At 45.3% G+C, this 18248-nt stretch overlaps 1 long non-coding RNA gene across 2 annotated transcripts in view; it reads left to right on the forward strand.

Annotated features, from left to right (window-relative positions):
- Nucleotides 1-9622: 9622 nt before the first annotated feature.
- LOC139037029 (uncharacterized) overlaps nt 9623-18248 on the forward strand; it is a 28957-nt gene continuing 20331 nt past the window's right edge. For both annotated transcript variants that reach the window (XR_011489811.1, XR_011489810.1), the window contains exon 1: nt 9623-9851. This is a non-coding gene — a long non-coding RNA (uncharacterized lncRNA). The remainder of the gene's footprint in view (nt 9852-18248) is intronic.

The following is an 18248-nucleotide window of genomic DNA, read 5'->3' on the forward strand; positions in this document are numbered from 1 at the left end:
ACATGCACTTCCACCTTGTGCAGTTGCAGCGTGGACTGCCTTTCCCCAGTCCGCACCTGACAGATGCTGCTCTATTCTGTAGGATCCGAGACGAACATCACCTCTTCTGGGAAGCCTTTCCCAGCTTTGCCAGGGATAGCTTCTCTCACTTCGGGGCTGCCACAATATGCTTTATGGTCTGTTCTGGTGCTTATCACATTTTATTTTAATTACCTGTCTACATAATGCCTTCCCCACTAGCCTGAACCGTGGGCACTTCAAGGACAGAATATTTGCCTTGTTTATCTTCGTATCCTCCTCTCTGCCCAACTCCGACCACATATAGGTAAACAAGTGCACAAAGAGAGAAAAAGAGTTAGGACCTTGCACAGCTACCATCCAACCCACAAGTAATTAACAAATATAAGAGGGAACTTTTTTCTTTTTCTGTAATTGAAGTACATTGACTTACAGTATGATGTTAGTTTCAAGTGTACATCATAGTAATTCAATGTTTTTATAGATTAAACTCCATAAAAAGTTATTATAAAGCCTTGGCTATATTCCCTGTGTTGTACATTACATCCTTGTAACTTACTTGTTTTATACCTAGTAGTCTTACCTCTCGATCCCTTCACCTAAGAGGGAGCATTAAATATACCCAATGTTAAGGGAGGGGGGAAGGGAATGCAAGTGAAGGAGACAGACACTGGCACAGAGAAATAGGGTTTGCATCTCAGCCACTTGTTCAGACTGAGCTACCTTGTTTGACAACTTCCATTTTCTGTCACAAAAGATAATACCTAGCTGGGTGGTCTGATGATCACACATAATAACAGTAGCTGAGTGGTGACCCTGTGTTGGGCACTCGAGCTAAAGGAGTTTACATTAATCCCTGAAACAAACCTTTGAAGTTTATTGTGCACATTTCACAGGTGGGAGAGTTCAAGGCATTCAGAGGTCTGTTTCTGGTCCCTAAAGCCAGACTTTTTAAACACCTTGACAATTTGCATGTATAAACTGCTAGAGGCTACTGATTATTCCACTTTCAGAGGATCCTGGTAGTAAAAAGCACTGGATACCATCCTAAGAACAGCTTCCTGACTTGGACTGGATTCAGTTCCAAGTGAAGATTGGTTGACCAATCCAGGTCTCCCAGACTTTACCCCAAGGCCAAGTACAATGTTAATCTGCCTACCCTGCTCTCTGCCCAGCCAGGCCTCATTGACTGAGGACCCAACTCAAACGCAGTCTCCTTGTAGACATCTACTTAAACACTCCTGTATTCTTCAAGGCTTTATACTCGGAATCACTTATTTTAACTAAAGCCTCTAAATTTCTCCTTCCATTCACAGATGAAATTGTTGATTTATATATCCACTTCCATCTCCTGACTGCCCACTGATTGGCTGGCACCCTGCAATATAGATTGTATTCCTCACCACCCCATTAGAAATACTTTCCGTGATGTCAGCTGCAGCCCTGCCTCAGTGCCATCCTCAGAGCCAATCTGACACATCCTCCAGGGTACTGCTGCCTGCTTGTCTCAGCACTTGGAGAGCCCTGACTCTGCCTCCTGGACCCGCCCCCCTGCCCCCCTCATCGGACATCCCTCCTCCACTGGCCCTCCCTCTCCATTCCCGCACTCCCCCTCCCTGGGCCTGCCCAAGGCTCAGGAGTATAATCCTAGACCCTCCAGTCTGCACACTCTCTACCGTGAAGTGCAACATCTTCTGTACCTCAGGTTCCAGCCCTGTCTTCCTTCCTTATCTCCAGTTGAGCGTTCTCCAACTGCCTTCTGGACATTTTTACTCAGATACCTCACTGTCACTTAGCGTTCAATCTTTCTGGACCCTGTGAGTGCTACTTTTCTATAAGATCTGCAAATATCTTGAGAAAATATAAAATTTTTCATTAGTTTTTCTAATGAAAAACTAATTAGTTTTCTCTCATTTTTCATTAGTCCACACTAACCTGGTCTCTATTAAACCATCACATTAACTTGTTTATGCTACCAAATGAGTCAGCTGAGATGAGAATGTTCACTTTTTCAAGAAGATATCTAGACCTATCTAGATCTGTCTTAGTATCTATCTATCTAGATCTAGATCTATCTTGATATAATATATCTATACCTATACCTAGATCTATATCTATATCAAGTGTTAGTCACTCAATCGTGTCCAGCTCTTTGTGACTTCATGGACTATGGCCCACCAGGCTCTTCTGTCCATGGAATTCTCCAGACAAGAATATTGGAGTGGGTGACCATTCCCTTCATCAGGGGATCTTCCTGACCCAGGGATCAAAGCCAGGTCTCTTGCACTGCATGCAGATTCTTCACCACCTGGGCCACCAGGGAAGCGCATCTACATACCTATAGCTGTATCTACATCTATCATCAGTTCAGTTCAGTCGCTCAGTCATGTCCAACTCTTTGCGACTCCATGGACTGTAGCCCATCAGGCTCCTCTGTTCATGGGAATTCTCCAGACAAAAATACTGGAGTGGATTGCCATGCCCTCCTCCAGGGGATCTTCCAAACCCAGGGATCAAACCCAAGTCTCGTGCATTGCAGGTGGATTCTTTACCATCTGAGCCAGCAGGGAAGCCTAAGAATACTGGAGTGGGTAGCCCATCCCTTCTGCAGGGGATCTTCCCAACCCAGGAATTGAGCCAGGGTCTCCTGCTTTGCAGGTGGATTCTTTACCAGCTAAGCTACCAGGGCAGCCCATCTATATCTATGTGCTATGTGCTAATCTCTTCAGTCATGTCCGACTCTTTGAGACCCTATGGACTTACCCTGCCAGGCTCCTCTGTCCATGGGGTTCTCCAGACAAGAACACTGGAGTGGGTTTCCATGCTCTCGTCCAGGGGATCTTCCCAACCAGGGATCAAACCTGTGTCTCTTATGTCTTCTGCATTAGTAGGTGGGTTCTTTACCACTGGTGCCACCTATACCTATATCTATATCCATATCTGTTTCTTGCTTGAGATATCAGGGTCTGTATTTTGTACTAGGACTCCGTCAACAAATTGTCAAGAAATCATTTGGTACCTACTCCATGCCTGGTACTGTGCTAGATACATCTTAAGACACAATGGTGACTGCTACATAAAACCTATCATCAAGCAGATTACAGTGTGTGCCATCTCAAAAATAGCATCATATAAAACCAGATTCATTATCTTCCCCCTTGGCTGACCATCATTTCAGTCATCCATGTTTATAACATGAAGTTTTAAAAACCACACCAATTAAAAAAACAAAAAAGAGTGGTTTTTTGTTTTGCTTTGTTTTGTTTTTTGGTCTGTTACTTCTTCATCTTCTCCACCCTTGCCCCAAATCTGATCAATTCCCTAATCCTGCTGGTGCCTCTTCCTTAGCATCCCTTGTACCCATCCTTTCCTCCTCTTCACCTTGGCACATGAATTTAGGCCCTCAGTACCTTAAGATGGGGTCTCTGCAATTGAGATCCTTCCTCTGCACTTTTTTCCACAACAACTTACTCTCCTAAAGAAACTGTTCTGCAGACCTTCCCAATTAATCCTCCTAATTCACCAGCCCCAGGAACTCACACCCTCTCATTACAGCAGCTTGCTCAAAACTATGGAGTCCTACAGTAGAGGGAAAACCATGTGGGTCTTTGAGTCAAAACCCCTGCCCATTATCACCATCCTTCTCTCTACCAGGCAGCCTCCTCTGGAATTTACCCAGAAATGAGGAACTCACTCCATCTCAAGTGGCCCATTCCATTGTTGGCCCTGATTGTTAGAAAAATCTTCTCAAGCTGCTTTGACTGTCATCTTACCATTTCCACCCATTGGTTGAAGTCCTCTATTCCCGCTTCCTACTGCTCTCCTCCATTGCTTTTGTCTAGTTCCCTAACCCCTCAGAGACATTCTCTGCCCTCGGATTGCACTCCACCCAGCCTCTCCCTGCCTCAAGTCAGCTTTTATCCTCTTTGCCCCCATCTGTTAGGTAAAGAAAGGAAAGGGGCAGAAGACTGATTGTAAAAAGAACATGATATCAGTAATGCCAAGATGGGAAGCACTGCCTTCCTCCCTCTATATCTCCCCTGCCCATCTCTCTCTCTCTGTTGGTGTTTGATGCACTTGGCATATAGTTTGTGGATTCCTATGCATGCAGCTCAGTTCAGCTGAGTTCCATTTTCCGTGTTCAACCAGTGTTCTGGAGGATGAAATCACATATAAGCAATGCAAATGTTGCATGATGCTGAAATTGTTCACTAAAATACCAATCACACTGAAATAAATCCACCTTTAATCAGAGAAGACTCTTTCAGGCATTTACTATTGCAACCACCGGCACACACACACACACACACACACACACACACACACAGAGTACCTCACAAGAGCTAAGTTTAAAAATAGAGCCATAGGTTAATACTAAATAAATAAATAAAGCTGAGCTGTTGTTGACTTCACTGTTTATTACAGTTGAATCTGTAATACTCTAGACCAGTGGATCCAAGACAATTCCCTCCACCACCAGGGTCACGCGGCAGCGTCTGGGGACACTTGCGGTTGTCACAACTGCAGGAAGTGCTTGTGGCATTCAGTGGTCAGGGATATTGCTAAACATCCTACAGAGCTCGGGACAACCTTGTCTCCAAAACAAAGAATTATCTGGCCCAAATTAGAGTAAGCCGAGGAACCCTGCTATACACTTACTCCTCTATTTTTATTTTGTCCTCTTAGCCTGCCTAGGTTTGAAATCCTGTGTAGGTGGGGTGGGTCCGAGCACTGGGAGATGGCCGAGGGAACGCCTACTCCCAGGGAACCTGGAGGTTTGTGGTGTGACCTCTTGTTCATGCCCTGACCTCCCAGGCCAGACCATTCAGATAATGAGGTTAGAAAAACAGGCACTTGGCTGACTACCAGCTGCTGTGTCCTGGCTGAGTTTCCCCTGAGGGAGTAAGAGCAGAAGGCAGGAAAGAAAACAGGCAGGAGAGCAGGGTGGAGGAGAAGTCCAGGGAAGGAGTGTGGGTGAGGCTGTGACATTATGGGACGCCTGAAGGTTTCTTACCTTTCGTCAGGTAATATTCATTGGAAGGACTGATGCTGACGCTGAAGCTCCAATAGTTTGGCCACCTGATGCAAACAGCCAGCTCACTGGAAAAGACCCTGATGCTGGGAAAGACTAAGGGCAGGAGAAGGGGATGACAGAGGATGAGATGGTTGCATGGCATCACCGACTCAGTGGACATGAGTTTGAGTAAACTCTGGGAGGTGGTGAAGGACAGAGGAGCCTGGCATACTGCAGTCCATGGGGTCACAAAGAGTCAGACACGACTGAGCGACTGAACACCACCACCAAATCAGCTAATGATAAAAACATGTCTCCTTACATCTTAGTCAAGCCTTACAGGTTGCAAAGTGTTCTGCACCTGTTAAACTTCATTTAATTCTCACAACCGCCCAGCAACACAGTGAGGTGGTCACAACTGACCTGTGGATAGACGGGGAACCAACTACTGGGGAGACTCCAGATCCCAAAGAAAGCTCAGCACCAAGTTGGTTCAGAAGAAATACTTAGAAAACAAAGAAAAGGAGAAACGGAAGAGAAAAAGGAAATGAAGTGAATGTCAAGCTAGTAGAAATTCTTTGACTATAATAGATGCTTCAGGAATGCTTGAGCTTCACTCATCATTTGTCTTGCAGAAGATGAACTCTGTGTTAGGAAATGAGATCATTACCTTAACAGCACAATAGAAGAACTCTAGACTGGGAACCTGAATCCTGGGGGATATCCCCACTTTTGCACTCCCTGACCTGCTGCCTCACCTGGCTGGACCAGGCTCATCTGAAAATGGGGTAGTTAAGTTCTACCATCTCAGGGGGCACCTTCCAATTCTTCAATCTCCTATCTCTTCTTTCTTCAACCTCCCAAGCTTCTCAGCCCCGACCTCACTTGGCCACAAGGTCTGGCCAGAGTCTGCAGCAGCTGAACAAGGACCACAAGGCGACAGCTGATACCCATATTTGTAAACAGAGCTTGCTACCTTCCAAAGCACTGTCACAGGCATAGCCTTTCCACGGGGTGGTAAGCCCCTCCCTTTCTGGGCAGAGTCTGCACTGAGGAGCAGGAAGAACATCAAATGAAGCATCAAGAGGTGTCCTCTCCCCCATGTTGGCCCATTCCCTTGCTCTTACATCCTTCCACACTTACAGCACTCCAGAGATTCTGTTTTCCATTAGCATGACACCTAGTCTCTTCGCCTGGACCCACAAAGGGTCCCCGTGACTCAGACCCCACTTATCTTTCTGATTATGTCTTCCATCACTCCCTGCTTTGCCACTTGCTCCTGCAACATTGGCTTTCTTTCTATTCCTTGAAGACACCAAGCTTACTCACTATGTAGAGCCTTCACTCTGGTTGACTTCTGTCTTGAGAGTTTTTCCCCAATTATTCAAGGAGTGGTTCTTGCCCATTATTTGGGTTTCTGATCAAAAGTCACCTTCTCAGGAGCCTTTCCTAACCACTCTAACTAAAATAAGCCCAATATTCCCATGCCCACCTGTTATTTTCTAGCCTCTTATTTTATATTATTTCTTCACAGATTCAGGAGAGTACACCACTGATGTTTCCTTACATGTAGGGGGGTCCTTGCATTAGACAGAGTAACACTACTCATCTCTCTCCCTAGCTTTTATTCACTTCTCCACAGGGCAAGTGTCTTACCTGATTGGTGAGCTTGGAGAAGGTGCTGGGACCACCTGGAATGGCCCTCTCTTTCTAGGATCTGCTGCACGCAGAGGGCATGAGCACTGCTCTGCCCTGGACCAAGAAGTAGGCTTCATGGTAAAGGTTCTGCCCCTTGGAGGAAGGCTTGTGACTGACCATCTCTACCTGGGACTGGATTACCAGTCTCTCTGATTCCAGGGTCAGCACCATGATGTCAACCCATTGTTATTGCACTCCGGAGACTCGTCTTCCAGCCTAGCTTTGATGAGCCATAAAGCTGCTGTTTGTGTCTCCTCTGACTCATGTGTCTGTCTCTCAGTGGTTCAGAACTCGGTCTGGGAACAGCTCTGTCATTAATGGGCTCCACTAAACCACTATACTTCCCTCTTCCTGAAATCATCATATTTATTGGTTGATTCATTTGTTTATACATCTATTATTTACATGCACACCCTCCCCACTCCACCAACACATACACAAACACACACACACACAAACACATAAACACCTCCCTCTTCTACCATCCTCTGTAGAAAAATAATTCCTTGAGAGCAGGAATTCTCTTTTGCACATAGACCTTGTGCCTGGAACAGTACATGGTTCAAGTAAGAGTCAGAAAGTGTCTGTTGAATAAATGAAACAATGTCCCAGTGCCTTGGCCCGGCATGACACCCCAGGGTTTCTGCATCATCCTGGGATGGGGAGTCTCATTGATGACTAAGACTAAATTTCCACCTTGCTCAGAAGAATGAGCACTCAGATTTGGATTCAAGTTGATTTAAAGAAATATTTAGAGTATGTCTTATAATCCTAAACTGCAGATGAGATTCCTATCTGTGAAATATGATTTCCCTGAGATTAGGAAACTGAGGAACACTGAGGTCCACTTGCTGAGGACCCACAAGCAGTGGTCAAGCCTGGATGGCTGCTGCTTTTCTCCACATCCTTCTGCACCTGCAGAGGCAGGTGGGGCTCCTGCCACTGCCTCATCCAGAGAACCACCAAGGCCGATTTTCCTCAGTCCTCGCCTTCTGCTGGGTCTCTCAGCCCCGGCAGGGTCTCCATTCCATTCATGTGCTCTGAGGACCTTTACTCTGCAGGCCCAGACTCTCCTACTCTGCTTCTGTGTAGAAGCTGACTTCACCCAGGGCCACGTGAGAACTCCACCTGCACCCAGAGGCGTGGCCTGGATTTTACCATCCTCAACCCAGTGTCCCAGGGGCTTAGGTCCCCCACGTCCTCCCCGAGCTTCCGCAGACCCTACCCGTGCTGGCCTGGGCAATGCAGTGGGCTCCTGTTCCTACTTCCTGCCTGACTCTGGGGCTGGAGAATGACTCTGACCCCTTCCCCACTTGGCCAAGGCTCCACCACCTTACCCAGCTCTGCTGATTTCCTGGGCCGTGCTTAAGGACTGTGCCTGTGAGGGGAAGCACGCTGACTGAAACCACCCACCCTGGCCAGGCACCACAGTAACCATTTGCATGAGTTATTTTATGACAGGAGGTCCTGGTAAGGAACAGGGAACTAATAAGCCTCCACCAACCTGAAGCGTTCGGGAAAGGTCAAAAGGAGACACCACCTGTCTGACCACCTCCCAGAATCCTTCTCTCTGGCATCCGTCTTGGCTGAACAAGGCGTGCACCACCAGGAAGGACTCTGAGTCAGAATGATTGGCTAAAGACAACCCGGAAACTAATCCCATCACCATAAAACCCGAGACTGCCAGCCATGTGACAGAGCTGTTCCTGGGTTCCCTTACCCTTCTGCTCTCCACCCGGGTGCCCTTTCCCAATAAAATCTCTTGTTTTGTCAGCTTGTGTCTCCTCGGACAATTCATTTCCGGGTATTAGACAAGAGCCTGGTCTCGGGCCCTGGAAGGGGTCCCCCTTCCTGCAACATGCCCACTCCTGTTTCTGAGCTCCTGCCGAGAGCTCTGTGTCAGACTCCAAAGGCCTGCTGAAGGCGAAGCTCTGTCCCCTGACCGATGTCCAGAATCTCCACTGTCTACATCACCCGGCTGTGGGTGAAAGGCCCAGCGTGGCGCTAATCTGACCTCAGCCCTGGGGGTGTGGGCCTAGGATTCCTACACCCATCATTGCTCTAGAAAAAACCCTTCAGGACCGCCCAGTCCACCTGCCAGCCTCATCCTCAGCTGCCCTTCCATGCATCGGACCTTCAGGGACCATTTCTGTTTAGGGCCTGCTGTCTGGCCAGCCAGAGGAGCAGCCCTGCCCCCCAGGGTGACTTTCTCCCTCCATTGGCTGGCCATTCTCCAAGAAGGTTCTCTTCCAGAGCATTCCAGCTCTCTGCCTCAACTTCTCTCTCCTTCCCCAAGTCCTTCTTGTAAATTTCACATTTGAAAAAATATTGACTTCCTTACTAATGCCCATTGCCAGGGATGTAAGACACACACACACACACACACACACACACACACACACACACAGATTGCCGCAGAAACCAAAAAACATGGGCCTGCTACCACTTCTGGAAATGAATGAGGTGCAAATAAGGAAAACACAGAGAAAAAACAACGTGGTTTCTAGCAAAACACAGCAGCTGCTATTATTTTCTAAGTCTCTCCCTGACCCTGGCACTGAATTAAGAGCTCAGGTGGTGTGGTGAGTGTTGACTGGGAATGAGTGACCCAAGAGGGTTGTTTTTCCATAAAATTAAAAACAAACAAAACCAAAAAAAGTGTTGTAACTTTTCCCTCTTGTTATCAGAAATGAAGAGAAAGCCCACATTCTGCTTGGATTCCATGGCTGCAGGACTCCGGGCCTCAGCTCTCTCTGCCCTCCCCCTCCCCCAACTCCCTTTTCCCTTGGCTAATAAGTAATCCTGAGAAGGTTTGTGCACTTTGCTTATTGTATTTGGCTCAGAAATACATTCCCTTTATCACCCCCAACCTCAGGCAAATGCTTTCTGCTATCCATTTATATGCCTGAACACACGGAGCAATTGGGTTTAATGTCATTTTCTGGGTAACGGCAGGAAGCGGAAGGTCATTGGGCACAGGGCGAACCTGGCCCCTCTGGGGGATTCCATGCCCGAGGCCTGGCCAGTTCCTGTCTCAGGCTCAACCACCTCCTCCCAGCCCCAGTGACAGGCCTCCAGGACACCTAACCAGTTCTACATCTCCAGCCTGCTCCCCTCCTGGGTAAGTCTGGAATCTGGAATCTGCCAAAGACCACCTCACTTACCAAGGAATCTGCAGAGAGTAGGGCAATTTATTGAGACTTTAACAAAGCAGAATAACTGATTTCCAAAATTACCTGAGTATTGTTTTTCTCTGCAGTGGGCTCAACACAAAGGCACGAAAGGTATTTCCTTCCCTCCTCCCAACTCTCCTTCCAGCCCCTCCCCAGGCTTTTGTGTCCTTGAGGTCTGAATTTCTTCACTTGGTTAATAATATTTACCTTTTTTTTTGTAACACAAAGGCGGAGTTGCCAGGGGCTATTATATTTGTTAAAACTCGGGGACAGTCTAGTGATTAAATGGGATTTGTCCTCCAGGGGATGAGCCTGGTGGCTTCCAAGTTCAGGGTTTTGAAAAGAAAGGGCTGGTGGAGGAGAAGGGCCAGTCACTGACCCCAGGGAGGATGACTGATGCTCAGGAGTGGGAAGGAGAAGAAGGAGGAGGCCAACAGCTTCCAGAGAAGCAGAGACCTGAGCCCCAGAGAACACAGACCTCTGGGTAGGGAGGAGTCAGAGCAGGAGAGCTGCCTGGGTGCCTCTGAGGACCAAACACCCTGGCTGTGTCCTTGGGAACCTTCGTGAAGGGACCCCATGGCTGAGCTAGCACTCCTGCATCCATTCACCTGTGTGGGTCTGGACAAGGAGCACAACCACCATGAGGCAGTCGGCAGATCGGCCCCCCTCCCAGGGTAAAGCGATCGGAGATTCATTCACTATGGACTGAAACTCCAAGATAAGAATAGCAGGACAAGTAAGGAAAAAGGCTGGATCCTGCCCAGACTACATAGTTCTCATTCTCAAAGTCAGGAGAACTCCCCAACCACACAGGCACAGAAGAGCTCCTTGGAGGTCAAAGGGGAATGATGCTAACTAATGCCAGGCTACCCACAAATCTACTGGATTTGGTAGAATCCAGTTTGGCTAAGAGATGTCTGCGCACACATGGGAGGATCCTGAGATATACCAAACATAAACTGTGAACCAGGCAAATCAAAATGATTGGCCAAAGGAAAACCTGAAGAAATATCCCAAAAAAGTAATTCAAGCTGCTATGACAGCACATGGGATGAGCTGATTGGATGGCATCACCGACTCAACGGACATGAGCTTGAGTAAGCTCCGGGAGTTGGTGATGGACAGGGAAGCTTGGGGTGCTGCAGTCCATGGGGCCGCAAAGAGTCGGATACGACTGAGTGACTAAACTGAACTGATGAGGGCACAACTAAGAGACTTACTCTCTGAGTGTGTCTATCCACATGTACTGTACTTCTTTTCCCTTTTGTTGTTGTTGTTTAGTTGCTCAGCCGTGTCCCATGGACAGCAGCATGCAAGGCTTCCCTGTCCTTCACCATATCCCGGAGCTTGCTCACACTCATGTCCATTGAGTCACTAATGCCATCCAGCCATCTCGTCCTCTGTGGTCCCCTTCTCCTCCTGCCTTCAATCTTTCCCAGCATCAGGGTCTTTTCCAAGGAGTCAGTTCCTCACATCAGGTGGCCAAAGTATAGGAGCTTCACCTTCAGCATCAGTCCTTCCAATGAATATTCAGGACTGATCTCCTTTAGTATTGACTGGTTGAATCTCCTTGCAGTCCAAGGAACTCTCAAGAGTCTTCTCCAACACCACAGTTTAAAAGCATCAGTTCTGCTGTGTTCAGCCTCACATCCATACGTGACTACTGGAAAAACCATAGCTTTGACTATATGGACCTTTGTTGGCAAAGTAATGTCTCTGCTTTTTAATATGGTGTCTGGGTTGACCATAGCTTTTCTTCCAAGGAGCAAGCGTCTTTTCATTTCATAGCTGCAGTCACGTCTGTCACTGTTTTCACTGCTTTCCCATCTATTTGCCATGAAGTGATGGGACCAGATGCCATGATCTTCATGTTTTGAATGTTGAGTGTTAAGCCAGCTTTTTCACTCTCCCTTTCACCTTCATCGAAAGGCTCTTTAGTTCCTCTTTGCTTTCTGCCTTAAGGGTGATGTCATCTGTATATCTGAGATTATCGATATTTCTCCCAGCAATCTTGATTCCAGCTTGTGCTTCATTCAGCCCAGCATTTCCTATGATGTACTCTGCATAGAAGTTAAATAAGCAGGTTGACAATATACAGCTTTGACGTACTCCTTTCCCAATTTGGAACCATTGTTTCATATTCGGTTCTAACTGTTGCTTCTTGACCTGCATGATGTTTCTTGGGAGGCAGGTAAGGTGGTCTGGTATTCCCATCTCTTAAAGAATTTTCCACAGTTTGTTGTAATCCACATAGTCAAAGGCTTTAATGTAGTCAATGAAGCAGAAATAGATGTTTTTCTGGAATTCTCTTGCTTTTTCTACGATCCAACAGATGTTGGCAATTTGATTTCTTGTTTCTCTGCATTTTCTAAATCCAGCTTGAGCATCTAGGAGTTCTTGGTTCACATACTGTTGAAGCCTAGCTTGGAGAATTTTGAGCATTTCTTTGCTTGCACATGAAATGAGTACAATTGTGTGGTAGTTTGAACATTCTTTGGCACTGCCTTTCTTTGGGATAGAGATGAAAAATGACCTTTTCCAGTACTGTGGCCACTGCTGAATTTTCCAAATTTGCTGGCATACTGAGTGCAGCACATTTTTCCCCTCTTAATAAATGCTTTACTGTGTTAACAAGTTTTTCCTCTAAGTCTGTGTGTGAAATCGCTCAGTCGTGTCCAACTCATTGCGACCCCATGGACTATAGTCTACTAGGCTCCTCAGTCCATGGAATTTTCCAGGCAAGAGTACTGGAGTGGGTTGCCATTTCCTTCTCCAGGGGATCTTCCCGACCCAGGATTGAACCCAGGTCTCCCGAATTGTAGGCAGACACTTTACCGTCTGAGCCACCAGTGTCTCCATTGCGGCCCTGCAAATAGGTTCATCAGGGCCATCTTTCTTGATTCTGTACACATGCGTTAATATATAATATTTGTGTTTTTCTGACTTAGTTCACTCTTATAATAGGCTCTAGGTTCATTCACCTCATTAGGACTGACTTAAATCCATTCTTTTTCATAGCTGAGTATTCCATTGTGTATATATACCACAGTTTCTGTACACAGTAGGGAAAGGAGAGGGTGGGATTAATTGAGAGAATAGCATAGAAACTTATACATTACCATATGTAAAATAGATAGCAATAAATAGCTAGCTATCAGGAATTTGCTATGTGATACAGGGAGTTCAAACCAGTGCTCTGTGATGACCTAGAGGGGTAGGATGGAGTAAGAAATGGGAGGGAAGTTCACAAAAGACGGTACATATGTATACTTGTGGCTGATTCATGTTGATATATGGCAGAAGCCAACACAATGTTGTAAAGCAATTATCTTCCAATTGAAAAAAAAAAAAATACTTGTTCCACTGCTTTCCATCTTTGTGGGAATTCTCTTCTACGAAGTCGAAGTCCAGGGCCCTTGTCACTGGCCGCTGGTCTAGTGTCTAGGATCTGGTGCTTTCACCACCATGTCCCAGCCTCAGTCTCTGGCTGGGAACCCAAGCCCTGCTCCAAACCATTGCAAGCTGAGGTTACTCAAGATCAATGTGACCCCACAGAACAAGAACTTCTGACCAAGGACACCTCACCTCGACCTTCTGACACCTGCATTTTTACTAAATGGGAGGATGCCCTAAAAACACACAGACGTTGGCAGCCCGGGAGTTTGTTCTGGGCTGTTTGTATTACATTACACCGCAGAACCAGGGAGTTAGGGGCTGCTGCTTGTCTCTGGAGACCCAGCAGCAGTGGCTGCCCTCTGGGGCAAGAGTAAGAGGGGCTTTCAACAGTCACACAAGTTCCCAGGAGCTGCTTCAGGACGTCTGCTGCTAGACACAGCAGGCATTTAACTGGATCCCTTGTTAGTCTGATACTTCTCACCTGATTACTGGACTTGGCCATCTTTACTTCCTCTCTCTGTTCTGCTGCTTTCTGGTCTGTGTTATTCTCTGATCTTTGTGTCTGTGATCCTATTACCTCCCAATTAGATCTCGGTGTTTCCCCTATTAGTCTCTGACTTCAACTTACTTGCCTTTAGGATTCAATATATGCTTTGGGTCCTTCTTATATTAAATTTTAGCTACTCTTGTTTTTCAGCCTTTGGAGCCTAGCTTCACATTGGAACAAATATCTGTGTTCAGCTTTCCTCCTCTCTGGAGCCTTTAAGCATACTTCTGGGACCCACAGTGACCATCTGCTGACCTCAGTCACTCTCACAGATTTCTATAGATCTTTGACCCCTGGCTTCCTCCCACCTGGACCTCTGTCATCATCCTCATGCCTTCAGTCTTCAAGTGAATGACTCATCTAATAACTCTGAAGTTTCTTGACTTCTTTTACTTTGACAAATTTAACCTCCATTCCATTTAAGTGATCCACTTTTACAGCAGCACCCTAGAACTTGTCATCACCTAAAATTGTTTCATTCCCCACCTCCTAAGTTCAAAAAGCCCTCTCTCCAAACCCCACCTCTTATCTTTTCATGTATGACTTCTTTAGAAATGTTCATCCTTTTAAAACTTATTTATTCATTGTGTGTCTGTGGATCAAATGTAAAAAAATTTTTTCCCCAGGAAACTGATAGATTCACAGGATTTCCAAAAAGATTCTTTAACCAACTCAGATAATGGAATTTGTGATTGGTTGTTGGAAGAAACCTTGACTACATTCCCCAGACAGTCACCTAGAGATCAGAACAAAGATCTGCCCAAATCTTTGGCCAAAAGTATTACTCCAGGGAACCTTGACCCCAAGTTTCTGTTTCAACCTGCCGCTTAAGAAAAACAACATCATAAATCCACTGATGATGGCAGGAACAGGGGATCAACCTTCCAGAAGAAAACAAGACAGTGAGCTTAGGAAAGATATTTTTAACTACATTAGTAGAATCAGGATTCAAAATGTTTAAAAACACAAGACTATATATCAACAAAGCCAATAAAAGCAGGCTCTCTTTTTGATCAGTTTGGTTTATGCCAAGACTCCAAGACCTCTAATCTCTTAAATTCTTCCCATCTTCTCTTGGCTGGTCTTTCTGATTTCCCTTCCTTTAGCTCCCATTCAGCTACATAGCCATTTGTCTAAAAAGAGCGACAAATGCATGGCATTATTTGTGGCTAAGCCTAGTGAGCACCCTGTCTATATATTAACTTCCCTCATCTTTTTCATCAATTTACAAATGAAGAAAATGAACTTGAGTAACTTGCCCAAGGCCCCAGCCAGAGCTAGCTACATAATTTGTAAGGTCCAGTGAAAAATGAAAATGCAGGTCCCCTTTCAAAAATGAGAGGGAGAAAGAGCCCCTAAAATACTAATACATAAGGTTTTTTCCTCTGAAAGATTTTATTACTTACAAAACATAATGAGATAAGTCATCATTCTAAATAAGGTAAGAAGTTTAAATTATTAACATAAGTTTTACTGTTTATATTGTGTGATGCCAGTTTTAAATGCAAATAGAAGTGTTTAACTCTTATGCAGCTTGTGCATGCATTTGTATTTCACTTGTACCAGAATAGTGAAAACACTGCACACAACTAGCTATTTTTATTTCACTTCTTGATATGCACACATTCTATCAACACCTCTTATCTTCAACTGGAAAGACTTAAAACTACAAGCAACTCTACCTTTTCCTCATAGGTCATGATTTTCAATGTAAGTGATTGGCTCATGCAGGAATGTGGTACAAGTAAGAAAGGATGTGAGTGGGCTGCTCCATTGTTCTGAAAAACTCCATTGCTTTTGTGTTCCCAGCAAGTTCTGGTTGATAAGAAAGCCACACCTGGTGTGGCTGTCAGTGCCCCATCTGCTCAGTTCTAGATCTGTTGGTATGCAGCGTAAGAATACAATTCAGTGGACCCTCAATGCATGTGAATTCAGCAAGACTCAGTGATTAGAAATTTCTGGTATGGAAGCTGCAGGGCATCTGGAATGATACCTGCAAGCGAGACAAGTAACCAGGGCTGTGCACATTGCTATTTCTTCTGCTCATGTGCACACTCTGTGGGCCCATTCACCTTAACAAAATACAAGTTCAAAGACATAATTATTAAGAATTTCAAGACAATGTCAGCAGGGCTTTTAACCAAGTGCAGGACCTTTTGGAGAGCAGGACACTTTCAAGGGCACTTTTTGCACCCAATAATCCAGCACTGTCTTAATTAAATGGTGATATCAGGATGTGACAGATGGTGGTGCTCGTGGTAAACACAGGACATGAAAGAGATGCAGGTTCGATCCCTGGGTGGGGAAGATCCCCTGGAGAAGGAAATGGCAACCCACTCCAGTATTCTTGCCTGGAGAATCCCATGGACAGAGGAGCCTAGTGGGCTACAGTTCATAGGGGTTGCGTACACAACTGAAGCAACTTAGCACTCACGCAAACAAGTCAGGATTTGAACCCTAAGTCCAGAGCCTAGGCTCTGAAGCACTATAAATAGCTACATACTCTCTCAATTATATCAGCTTTCTAAAAGTATTAATTTAGCTTTGTCCTGCTCATCACTGCTTCTTTGTCAAAATTATTGGCAATAATCATATCACTAGTTGTTTGGGACCATCAGGCTACTTGGCATTCCATTTATCAGACTCCAGCAAGCCTCCTTTCCTGTTTCCATGGTGGCGATCCTAAACCAGTTTTCAAACCTCTTCTCTAGATTTGAGTTGCCTCTTTCCTACTAAACCACAATTGTTCTGTGTTGATACATTGTTTTCTTAATTACCACATATTTTGTCCAAATGGTATACCAGAATTGTCTCAGCCATTTACCCATTGCTGTCTATTTAAGTTATTTTTACTTTTTCTTTTAACACTACAGCACTGCAATGAAAGGCACACATCCCTTATGAGATGAACTTGCCTTCAATTTCACAGAAGAAAATGGAACATTACATGAACGAAATACTTCTTTCCCAAATGTAGATCCATTTGCATCTAAGTGAATTCTTTCTGTCACTGGCTTGGTTCACTGGGAAGCAGACTCTGAGAAGGAACTTAATATTCAGGAGATTTATTAGAGGAACTCGGTCTCAGAGACAACACCTGTGTGGGCAGGGAAGCAATCAAGGTTGGGCAGAGGGAGAAACCAGGCTGTTGCGCCATGACTGTGTGGTCTCAGCCCCAACCCTGCAGAGGCTCTGGGGCTGGGATGGTCCTTAGAATTGTCCGGGTTAGTAGGATGGAGCTGTCAACCATCATTGGATGCAGAATGCCCCAGAACCGGACTGGGCTTGCTTGAAGCGACTCTTTTCAACTGAGGCAATTCTCAAAGAAGCTGGGAATGCCCAGCCGTGGAAAAGATAAATGATTCAGTCCTGAAGGGCAGCTGTGGGCTGCACAACCTAGCATCCAGGACACCCCCCACCCCCACCCCAAGCCCCCTGAAAGAGATGTCTTTCCTCCTCCACTTCCCTCAAATCTTGTCCAATTAATTGTCCCCACTTTTCCTTATCTCTTCAATCTCTTCTCCCATACCAGCTCCTTTCACTCACCCTAAAAGCCTCGAGTCATCCCTTAATATCCACAGGGGACTGGTTCCAGGACCCTTGTAGATACCAAAATCTACAAATGTTCAAGTCCCTTGTGTTAAATGATGCAGTATTTGCATATAACCTACATACATCCTTCCATGTACTTTAAATCATCTCTAGATTAGTCACAATACCTAATACAATGTAAATGCCACATAGATAGTTGCCAGGTGAGTGGCACACTCAAGTTTTGTTTTTTGGAATTTTCTGGATTAAAGTATTTTGTAAATAATTGAATGATTTGAGTTGGCTGAATTTGTGGATATGGGAGATGTCCTACTGTTCTCAAATCTCCTCTCATTAAAAACATCCCATTATTCATCTCTGCTTTAATGCTAATGTCCTTTCAACATTCTGCCCACAACCATCCTTCAAAGAGAAGTTCCCACATGTGATCTCCAATTCCTCACAATGCATTTACCACCCAACTCATAGTTGTCTGGCTTCTGCCTCCTGAACTCTCCTGAATCTTCACTCACTAAAGTTTTCTGCTCATTTTTACATTCAGAAATTGCTCTTCCAACTTCCCTGACTTCCTTGCTGTACACAGTACAATCGATTACTTTTTTATTTAAGACACCTCTCCTAAGACGTGTTTGCCAAGGGAGATGAGGGGTGAAGGAGAGATGGATTTGGAGTTTGGGATTAACATATGCAAACCATTATATATAGAATGGATAAACAACGAGGTCCTACTGTATAGCACAAGGAATTATATTCAATGATAAATCACAATGGAATGTGAAAACCAATGTGCAACCAAATCACTTTGCTGTCGAGCAGAAATTAACATAATTATAAATCAACTCCACTTCAA

Source organism: Odocoileus virginianus, chromosome 10 (genome assembly GCF_023699985.2).
Source record: "Odocoileus virginianus isolate 20LAN1187 ecotype Illinois chromosome 10, Ovbor_1.2, whole genome shotgun sequence".
Lineage (NCBI taxonomy): Eukaryota > Metazoa > Chordata > Mammalia > Artiodactyla > Cervidae > Odocoileus > Odocoileus virginianus.